Below are 11,099 nucleotides of genomic sequence, written 5' to 3'. Positions count from 1 at the left end.
TGAATTAAAGTACCTGTGCACCAAGGGTTTCTGTACACTACGCTTTTCACAATTAGATTGGCGCCGTGAACGAAACGTTAGGCGCCAATGGAGGAGGCGCATTTATATGAAATCAATCTCCTAAAGTGACCTACTATCGCATCGATCGATGTTGAAATTCTAAAAATTTACATTTGCGGTCCCAAATATTTTAGTTATAATTTATTCGCTGATGGTTGTAGGAATTATTTGACCGACTGTTATATCGAAAAAAAAAAAAAAAAAGATTGATCAATTATGTTTCGACATATTTTCCTTATCTTTTTTTTGCCCGCAGCGCAGTAATGCATATGGTGCTGCACCCTTTACAGGGGACAGATGTAGGGACATGGGTGGGTAATGATAGCAAGAATAGGTGCCCGATAAAAATGGAAGAGGAAAAAAATGGCAGGTAAGTAGCAAAGCGGCTTTATGCTGTTGTGCCTCTGTAGCGGAAATCAGCATGCTAAATACATTCGTGTAAAAAAGTGGTGACCATGACACGTTAAGCAACTGTAGAGCTGCACGTGCGAAATGACACGCACCAAGAGCTTGCTACTCGAAGCAGGCTCAATATTGGACCTTGACATGGGGTCTCACAAAATGAGGTCGTTGACCTCTAACCCTACATATAACCATTTTTCGCAGAAGAGTGGAAGTTACGAGCCCAGGATGATTAATCGCAGGATGATGGCTTTGAGAAATACGCGGAGAAACTGTCGTACTCAGGTATCGCTGCAAACATTGACTAAAAAAGAAGGTGAGCTCCTGCTTTGAGCAGTCGGCACCTGGAGGCGCGCGTTTAGTGGCCACTGCCGTGGCTCTTCCTTGTTGGGCAGCTTCCGGTGCTTTAAAGTGGCTGCCTTTTCTGGCGCCTTCGACGTTTTGTGGGATTTCTATAATGAGTTAAAAAAATAACAAAACAGTGCATTTGCGGAGAGTCCATTGCTTAGCGTTTTTCTTGATGCCATAGCAACCCTTTCATTATTCTATGACGGAATGAACAGGCTAATGCGCTGGTAGTGCAAACGGACGGCAACCGGAGGGAAATGTTGTGAATGTGATTATATCTTTTCATTAACGCAAGAGCTTTAAGGGCCCCGTGTCGCAGAAGAGTCGGTGTCAGCGTTGTGACGAAAAACAGCGCCAGCATGCGGCGCCGACAGGAAAAACCGCTATCTTACTGCGGTGCCGCAGTACAGATTGCGTATTACTGTATGCTAATGAATAGCTTTGTCATTAGAAAGCAAATTCGCAGAATGCATAGGGGACATTAAAGGCGCTATCACGTCTACCCTTGAGGTGACGCTTGAGCGTCCGCTATTTTTTATTTATTTGTTTATATTAGTACCCAAATGCCCCATTAAAGGGATATTACAAAAGGGAGTGGTTTCGTCCCACTAGATGCTTTCAATGAATGACCTGAAGGATAATGGGTTGGCATGAAGCACGACAACGTTTTGTAAGTCACTCCATTCCTTTGCGGTGCGAGCAAAGGTCATGAAAGATGGGTGGATCTCCGGGCAAGCTAGAGGATAAATTGCCTTCTCTTTGTTTGTGCGACTCGAGATGCGGTAGGCAGGCTGGTAACAAACTTGAGCAAGGGATGAAAGTAAAGCTTATGAGAAAGACACAGGCTTACCATTTTACGATGGATTGTCAAGTTTGTAAGTTAGTGTCACTTGCATGATAGGAGTAGGCCTTGTAGATGAACCTTGCAGCGCGGTTTTGTGTTGCCTCAGGGACAGTAGAAAGGTTAATTTAATCAAGAGTCCCAAAAAGCTCTGGAAGTTTTCAGTTTCGGGCGAATAAATGTTAAATGAGCTATTAACGTCACTGGTAGAGATGCTAGACGTTGGATTAACTGAAAATAACAGAGTATGCATTACGCGTTGTGTATAGTTATGGTTTCCCATCAAGTAAATGCGCAAGTATTTATATGTTGACATAGCAGTGATTTCCGAGTTGAAGGTAAAGCATTTTAAAAAAGGTTGTAGGTGACGTCAGTGAAAAGATAGCATGGACGTTTGTTTCGTGCGCTTATGCACATTAACCATCTATTAGATCAGGTTATTACGTATTCAGTGTCACATTGAATGCTTTGGGGGTTATTACTGCTGGTTCAAGGGCGGTAAATAACGCAGTAATCGGCAAAAACGCCAACATTGGAACGTAGATTAGTTGTAAACCAAGCATATAAACAAGGAATCGCAATTTTAATTACAAATAAACTCCAAACTCAAATTTTAACACAGCGCACCACAATTATTTCCCTCATTCTAATGCTGCAATTCATAAGGAAAAGCTTATTCGACACATCTCGTAACATGAATTTTGATGTACCTCCAAGATTTCACAACCTTATTAGCAGTTGGGTTCAAGATGGTCACAAAGGACACGGAAGCTTTTAAAGCGCAGTTCCTAGGCGCCCGTTTCTGCCCTCAGTGCTGTCGCCATGATTGTCGACGTCGGCGTCGGCCTGTGGGACTACAGACAGGGGGGGGGGGGGGGGGGGGGACCAAGGACCCCTCTATCACATTTGAGGCTGGTCAACCTGGGGCGTGCTGGATTCTGCTTGGCCTCCCGTATCTTGGGAGGGTCACCCGGAACACAGGCGGCCCGTAAACTATGGCAAACCACTGTGTTAAGATCTTGCGGGATCCATTTGAAGGAGAATCTCAAGTTTATCCGGGATTGGGCGCCCGGGTGGCCACCGTATTGTAAGACTTGCAGGCTGTGACAAGCTTTGTGAACAGCACTGCTGTGATTGATTGATTTATAGGAAGAAAAAGGCGCGGTAACTGTCTCATTTGTTTTCTGTGGACACCTCAACCGCACCGTAAGGGAAGGGAGGAAGATGGGAGTGAAAGTGGAAAGAGAGAAAGAGGAGCCGTAGTGGAGGGCTACGGGGTAATTTCGACCACCTGGGGATCTTTAACGTGCGCTGACATCGCACAGAATACGGACGCCTCTTCGTTTCGCCTCCATCGAAACCCAGCCGCCGAGGTTGGGTTCGAACCCGGGTACTCCGGCACAGTAGTCGGGCGGCTTACCACTGCACCACCCCGGCGGGTGCTTGGAGATTGAGGTGATAGAGGCGAAAAAGGGAAAGTTTGAGGTGTAAGCTGGAAGGCGGAGGAGGAGGGTAGGCGGTTCGACGCCACCGCGGTGACGCGGAGGACGTTGTGAGCGAAAAATCACGAGCATATCATTGGCACGTGAGAGTTGGCATGCCACATGGATTGCGCGTATGTAGGTGACATAGACTGCACCTTGAATGTCCAGCTGCCAGCTCAGCAGGTGACGGTGGGAAGGTGACATAAGAACCAAACCCGGTACCCCTGCTTTACTAAGTCAGACATGCTACACAAGGCCACGCAGGGACATTCGGACGGCTTGGTTAAAGGGAGGCATTATAACTGTGTCAGGTGGCGTTTCGCAAAATGTGACAGCTACGTGAGTTGAAAGGGAATGTGGGACAACGAATAAGAGCGTCATGATTTATCGACTAGGCAAGTGCATGAATTTAAATCTTAAGCAAGGCGATGGAAAATGTTCGCGCAAAAAAGAAACACGCCCACGCGTCGCTCGAGGGGAGGCCATCGGAACACAGCGGCGGCTGGTGTCATGGGAACTCCTCCTTTATAACAATGATGAACTGGGAAAGGATTGAGTAAGCTCAAACTGCACACACACACACACACACACACACACACACACACACACACACACACACACACACACACACACACACACACACACACACACACACACACACACACACACACACACACACACACACACACATATATATATATATATATATATATATATATATATATATATATATATATATATATATATATATATATATATATATATATATATATATATATATATATATATATATATATGTATGTATAGGGGAAATGAGGGTGCTCGTTATAATACATGAAGGAAAGAAGCCAACAGTCGGCGAGGCCAAGGAAAGCGTTGGGGATGGTACTATATGTTTTTTTTTAATGTTTACTTGGATAATCACAGAAATTAGTAATGTAATCTGTTTTAGGGGAAAGATAATTAGACACAAAGTAGAAGAAAAAACAACGTGCCGATGGTGGGATCCGAACCCACGACCTCCGAATAACGCGTCCGGTGCTCTTCCAACTGAGCTACATCGGCCGCTGTCCCCCCTGCTACTTTCTTGGGTATTTATGTTGTCTGTATACGAACCTTGAGAGTGTTCACCAGCGCCACCCTCAGCCATAGCGGCGGACCGCTATGGCCACCCGTCCGCCGCTATGGCCACCCGGCCACCCATCCGCGGCTTCTTTCCTTCATATATATATATATATATATATATATATATATATATATATATATATATATATATATATATATATATATATATATATATATATATATATATATATATATATATATATATATATATATATATATATACACACACAGCTATCAAAACATTTACTACAGCAACTGCACATGTACAGAAGAAACATGTCTCTTAATTTCTTTACCTCAGCATATTCCACAATTAAAATACCCTTAGGGCTGTGCTCAAACTTAGTATAATCGAGTATATTAAGAGACAGCCATTTTTGTTGTTTTCCAAAAACAGTTAATACTCGAGCTTTGGTTGCTCGCTGGAAACCACCTTCTTTTCCCAGTGCGAATGAATAGTTTTGATCTTCAACCAGGCGTTCTTTCTGCTGCGTTTCGGGAATGATGCTCCACCAAGGTGTTTTGTATGTATGGCGAAATGGTCACGAATCATGCGTGTCACTAAAACTGAACCCTGTGGCACAGACGGGGCCCAATGTCTCCTTTGTTTTTTTTGTTTTTTTCATATCAAAACTGCACCGCTGGTAGCTTTCAACAAAGCAGATTGCCCCACGACACTCCAGCTGCCCTTAGAATAGTTGCTATGGCTATTCGAGCTGCTTCTGACAAAACGTGCGCTCTTCAGGTCAACAGGAAGCTCTTTTTGGCTACTTTCACGTCAAAAACAAAACAAAGCAGAGGGCACTTTTTTCTAGACTCAGTTAAGATGCAACAGAAGTTTCAGACGGCGTCTGTCTCCAAAGAGCGCACACAGGCACTCCTTTTTAGAAACGAAGGGTGGGCGCGTGCGTTTGTGTTTGTGGGCTCATTTTTGTGCACCCACAGTGACGTCAGAGCACGCCAAAGAACAAACTCCCTTTACATGCGTTCTACCCCGATGTCAAATCGGTGGTGCAAAGCCTTCCGCCCTCCAGCGGTCGTCGCGAGGACAATAAACCGAGCCTTTCTTTTATGCACAACTCCACGCGTTGCGTTCACCATAGAGGGAACTTTTTCATTCTCGCTGTAGCTGGCCGCAGCAGCACAAAGCGAATGCTCGTCGCGATTGCGACACGAGAGCACAGTCGCCGAGAGGAAACCATTTGTAGCCATGAAGGGGCTGAGCGCCAAAAAGCTCGGTCGCGGCGCGATGCGGGCAGCAAGCAGTTTTCTGGCATTGAGCGCCGAATCCTGCGCCCGGGAGGGAGAGCGGAGTGAGTCAGGATGAAAAAGAGACGCATATCTATGTTGACGTCCATTGCTGGCTGGAACGAGGGGCAGCGAAAGTCTAAAGACGACCGCCTCGGCGACAGCAGTGGAAGGAAGGCGGCGAAATCTCAAATAGAGCACAGAAAAAGGAGTGGTAGATGTTAAGCCACCATAATTTATTTATATTCAGTTTGTACTGGGGGCTTGATGTTTAGCAGCCTTGGAGGGAAATAGAAACTTGCAATTGTAATCCCTGCGCTGGCAGTGACAAAGCCATATAGTGCCGGTATAGTCACCGCGGATCCGGACTACAAGACTGAAATAACTATAATAATGATATGGGGAGCACATTAGACGGGATCTCTCAGATAATGAATGACAGGTTATCAGTATCCCTCGAAGAAAACTATATAACAGCTGTCTCATCTGCGGGGCAGATACCTGGGCGATAACGAAAGGGAAAACATTGAGAACAGCGCATATAGCTACGGAGAGGAAAATGGTAAGTGCAACGTCAGCAGACAGGAATCTGGCAGAGTGGGTCAGGGAACGAACTCGAGTTCCTAACTATATAGCCGAAACCCAGAAGAAGAAATGGGCATGGACATGACATGTATAGCAAAGGCAAGATGGCCGATGACCACTAATGGTAACAGACTGGATTCCAAGGGAAGATAAGCGTCAGGCATAGGACCGGTTTAATTTGGAGGGATATGGAAAAGTATTTGGCCTGAAGTGGATGCGTAGTGGGTTTAGGCGCCACCGCGGCAACTTCTGCAGAAATGAATTTTTACCTCTTGCAGAGACTGAGATAGTTGTTGGCCTCGTCTCATATGGTGAATACCCAAAATGGAGATCAGCGAATATTCAGTGACGAGAGTCAAATAAAGTGGTCGTAGAGAAGAAAAAGGTAAATCGGAGGCTGTAAGCACATACATACAAGATAAAAATTAAGGAATTCAAGAAGTTGAAGATAATAACAAATTGCTTGCCTGCTTGCTAGTCTTTTTGGTGCGCCTAGAGAAAAAGTCGTAAACAGGGACGATCACCTCTCTCTTCCTCTCCTCTGCTATTGGATCAGGTTATCTTTTCCATCGTCCAGCATTTTCCTGCCTCACCTTGGTAACACAGATAGCGTATGTCCTCTTACCTACAGGGCCATCTCCAGTCTGCGCATAGGCTTATTGCCTACGTGAGCTTGAACTTGAGTCACCCATTGCTCATGAGCTAAGCCCGGAAAAAGTGGCTAAGCTAATCTGTAACGACCCATAGTGTTGCGATATAGTTTTGCATTAAAATAGAAGCTCAATGAGTTCACCACGTTAGAGTGTACTGAATGCAGTTGCTGCCCCCCCCCCCCTTGTCTTCTCTCTCTCTCTGTACGTGTGTGGTGCTCCAGTGCGACCAAGTTGCAGGAACGATGTGCATGCCAGATTGAGTGGTAGGTTGTTGCGCGCTGCATGAAACAAGGGTACTGCCATGCCGTCGAATATTGGAGTAATGCACACGAAAACAGTGAGCCCTGGACGACCACCACATGGTCTTTGGAGTTCACCTTGAGGACGAGAACAATGCGTTTTGCGCGCGTACTGCGAGCTATCGTTTTGTCATAAATAATGCGCGTAAAACAACTTACGCACGCTTAGTGCACCACACCGCTCAATATGTCTTATCTGGCATGCAGCATATTCTGCAATGACTAGATATTTTTCTGATTATTTGCTCACTACTGTGTTGTGAGCGGGCACAGGTCTGTCGTGAAACGTAGTATATGCACGATGGAAGCGATACACAAGTGGGACAAATTCGAGAAACGCACAATACTTGTTCTTTTTCTCGAGCTGCTGTTTCCACGACTAATTTCTACAAATTTTTCTAAGAAGCAATTGTAGCGGTACTGCTTCAAAAAGTTGGGTGAATATCGGGTTAACCGCGGACGCTATATAGGCATTCGCTGTCTCTTGTTCCCCACTAGAAGCCGCTTTCGGAAAGCAACAAAACGCAGTGAGTACAAAAGGGCTCAGCATTAAAAAGCACACACCTCTCCTTCATTCCTTTCTTTTTCCTATCAACTTCCTAACAACTTGTCCTGGTCTTCGCGTGGCCCACAAGGCACACCTTATAAGCCACTCTTACCACCATACCAGACCGTCTGACACAGGGGTATGGACACATGGCCCACTCCACCGAGAGCTGTTGGCATTCATTGGGGCCCCCCACAGGCCTACATCAATATATTTAAACCCTTAAGCCGGAGGGCAAGCTTGCGCAATAAAAAAAAAAATCCTTTCTTTTTCGGAAGACAACGAAAAGAAAAAGAAATACATGAAGTTGGCAGAAGGTAGGAAGGGTTCCGGAAGGATGTCTGCGGCCTAGTTTCGTCGACTTGCAATTTTGCAGTTTGCGTTTCAGCGGCAGACACAATACCACCGAGTGCATGGAGAGAACCGCAATAGTGCACAGCGTCGTAGTTCAAAAATTATTTACCAGGTAGCGTGTACGTATTTACACAAAGGCAGAAACCTCGTTACGAAGAGTCGTCAGCCTTCGTAAGTAATTCATCCGAATGTTATCTCCCGGAGCTGACGACGAGCGTCTGGAATACCATTAGCTAAAATGACAGGCTGTTTGATCGACGAGGACTGGCCAGTGTGATTCAGCCACACCTGGGCTGTCAACGAAGCATGTTTCGAGGCAGCGCTGATCTTCGGTGCGCCGCGCGTATGCATGTTGCGGCATTGTGCGTCTCGGCACGTGTCGAATTGCTTCCCGCACCTCCTTTGCGCTTTCCGTTCGCGAAGATCTTCAGCCGCGGTCTGGGACAGCGGCAGCGCGCGTCATAGCGCATTCATGACGTTCTGCATACTACTTCCAGGGCTCACACGGCCGTGGGAGACGAAATGAAACGCCAAGAGTGTGAGCCACGCTTTCTTGCATAAGGAATCACCCTTGGCCGTGGCTTTTGCGAGCACACGCATCTTTCACACCGAGACAGTATAGGCGTTCTGACAACAGTAAGAAAAGACAAGAAAAAAAAAAAGAGAAAAGAACGATATATATACCAAAAGCATGTGCACGAAGTGTAGCACCGGGCAATGAAATGATAAAACGCAGACAGCTGCTGTTTTTCGTTATATGCCCTGTTATCGCCTGAATATGCGGAGTGGTCACTTCAGAGATGAGGATGATTGCGTGGAAAAGGCTGAAGCTTGCGAATAAGTAAACAGCTTGACACAGTGATGCAAAACTATCGATAAAATGACCATCGATAGTATAAAAAAACTATCGATAGCACTATCGATAGTAGTATTTATTATGCAATCGATAGTACTATTGATAATGCAATCGAAAGTGTTACTATACAGCGGGGTCTAAAAATGATGTCGTTCGTCTCCTTGGCCTACACTACTCTTTCAAATCTGAACATGGATGTCCCGTCGCGCAGCTAGTCGTTTCACTGGGGCAAACGTCATTTCCGGGGATGGTCCTTGTGGCTCCGAAGGGACGAAAAATCTCTTAGAATGTATATTTTCGTATGGTTGCTGTTCAGCTGCAATAAGCACCATTACTTAGGCAGCCAAAGCGTAATTGCTACTTCTTTCGCCGTATGAATTTACTACTGTTTTACGTGACTGGTCAGCGGCCAGGGGGGAATATGTATATACAAAAATGTCAGATTCCTTCTGTAAATGTCGTGAAAAATGGGATGAGATCTCATTTGTGTACGGGTTTCGTCACTGAACGTGGCAAAATCAGCTCGGATCGAGTTTCGTTAACGAAAGATTCTTATAAATAGAAGTAACACTGCACTGAATACGGAAAAACTGATCAAAGGTTCACAAAGTGTAAGAGCACACACAGTTAACGACGGTCACCAAGAATACTAAAAACGTAACCCTACTATGTTTTTCTCAAGAATAAAATACTATACAAATGTATAATGCATGCAAGCAAACAATCGTTGGCATACCTCGGCGCGAGTGGATGCCAGTTTATGTATCGACGCAAAGGTGCTTCGAAGCAGTTTTCAAACAATATGTTCAGGAGTCGTTGCGACAATCTAACGTTGCTAAGCCAGCTAAGTGGCGAGGGCAGGTAGGCCGAGGAGTGCAGATGGACATCGTCCCGTCGTCACGTCACTTGCTAGAGTCGTAGACATGTACGCAGTACGGCGAGATGGCGGGCATTCGTCTCATAACGCACTAAATTCAACCCTTTTTATAGTTTACCCATTTCTCACTATCCTTTTCAACGTTTAGCGAACGTCAACGTATTCCTGACATAACAGCTAGCGAGGTCGCTTGAAAGTTTTGTTTCTATGTTCAAAAAGCAGCTCTTGAAACAATGAAACATTGCAGCACCACGTGACATGCGCCACCGATGTTGCTTTCTCTGCTTGTTCTGTACATGCGCGGACGGATTCAGTTTAGTTTTGCTTGCACAGAAAAGGAACTACTCGAGCGTTTCGATACAAGCCTGCTTGCGTCGCTGCTCCGTCGAGTCGGGGCATGCCCCCGTAGTCGCGACGGCGCGAGTTGTAGACACAGGTTTCTGCGGCTTTCATATGTCCGTAATCCAACTCCTAGGATTGAAACAGGTGAAGCGCAATTTACCTGTCGGGTCTATCGTGTACGCCTGCATGCCCCTTGCCGGTGAGTTGACATGTATCGGTGCAATTCATTGGGTTTCTTCGTTCGCACAGACAGAGGAACCGCGGCTGCTTTGGTTTAAAAGGGTAAATGAATTGGTAGCATATCTCACTTTTAACGTATTTTGACCCGCCGGGGTGGCGCAGTGGTTAGGGCGCTCGACTAGTGTTCCCAAGGACGCGGGATCTAATCCCGGCCTCGGCGGCCGCTCTTCGATGGACGCGAAAACCAAGGCGACCGTGTGCTGTGCGATGTCAGTGCACGTTAAAGAACCACAGGTTTTCCGGAGCCCTCCACTACGGCGTCCTTCATAGCCTGAGTCGCTTTGGGACGCTAAAGCCACCAAAAAACCTTTTAGCGTATTTTTGTTTTCGCTTGCCTATAACGATACATTGCAATTCCGGTATAAGGCTCCCAGCAGCGGAGGTATACGTGCAGCGCATTCAGAGACTACATTCATTTTTTTTTTTTTTTTTTTATAAAAGCGAAAGTATTACCAACCTCACTATTCGAAAGAGACATCGGCGGCGTTGCCCTTTCCGAGATGTGCGTCGTCAGAAGCAAAGAAGTCGGCGGTCGCATGTGGAAGGCGCTTCACGTGTCCGATGAGCGAGCGGCGCATAACTGGTAGGAACCAAATGGCTCGAATCTCTCTCCTGGCGGCCAGCAGACCGGCGCCAACGCGTTGCCTCTTCCCCACGTTCTATGCAGGCCGTGGTGGTCCTTGCGCGCGCGGCGGCGCGTCCTCTACAGGCGCAATGCCGGGTCGACATGCGTGATATTTTGAAAAAACGCGTACATCTTTACAGATTCCAGAGAATGAGAGCTTGCATAAGCTCGGAGTGGCGGCCGTGCTTTCGGATTATCACAAGACCCTCGGAT

The sequence above is a fragment of the Amblyomma maculatum genome, chromosome 2, assembly GCF_055883805.1.
Source record: "Amblyomma maculatum isolate TAMU_Amacu chromosome 2, ASM5588380v1, whole genome shotgun sequence".
In the NCBI taxonomy this organism is placed as follows: Eukaryota; Metazoa; Arthropoda; class Arachnida; order Ixodida; family Ixodidae; genus Amblyomma; species Amblyomma maculatum.
Note: the sequence above shows the minus strand (reverse complement) of the source record.